The sequence below is a fragment of the Oncorhynchus clarkii genome, chromosome 21 (genome assembly GCF_045791955.1).
Source record: "Oncorhynchus clarkii lewisi isolate Uvic-CL-2024 chromosome 21, UVic_Ocla_1.0, whole genome shotgun sequence".
Taxonomy (NCBI): Eukaryota; Metazoa; Chordata; class Actinopteri; order Salmoniformes; family Salmonidae; genus Oncorhynchus; species Oncorhynchus clarkii.
The window spans coordinates 5,345,247-5,345,649 of record NC_092167.1 but is presented as its reverse complement, the minus strand read 5'-3'; positions in this window follow the sequence as shown (position 1 = coordinate 5,345,649).

The window sequence follows — 403 nt, the reverse complement described above, 5'->3', positions numbered from 1 at the left end:
ACAAAAACGCAACAATTAACGATTTTGCTGCGTTACAGTTCATAAGGAAATCAGTCAATTGAAATACATTATTAGGCCCTAATCTATGGATTTCACATGATTGTGCAGGGGTGCAGCCATGGGTGGGCTTACGCCCACCCACTGGTGAGCCAGGCCCAGACAATCAGATTGAGTTTGTCCCCCACAAAAAGGATTTGTTACAGACAGAATTACTCCGTTTCATCAGCTGTCCAGGTCTCCTCCAATCCCGAAGGTGAAGAAGCCAGATGTGGAGGTCCTGGGCTGGCCTGGTTACTTACACATGGTCTGCTGTTGTGAGGCTGGGTGGACATACTTCCAAATTCTTTAAAAATGACCATGAGGTGGCTTAAGGTAGAGAAATTAACATTAAATTCTGGCAACA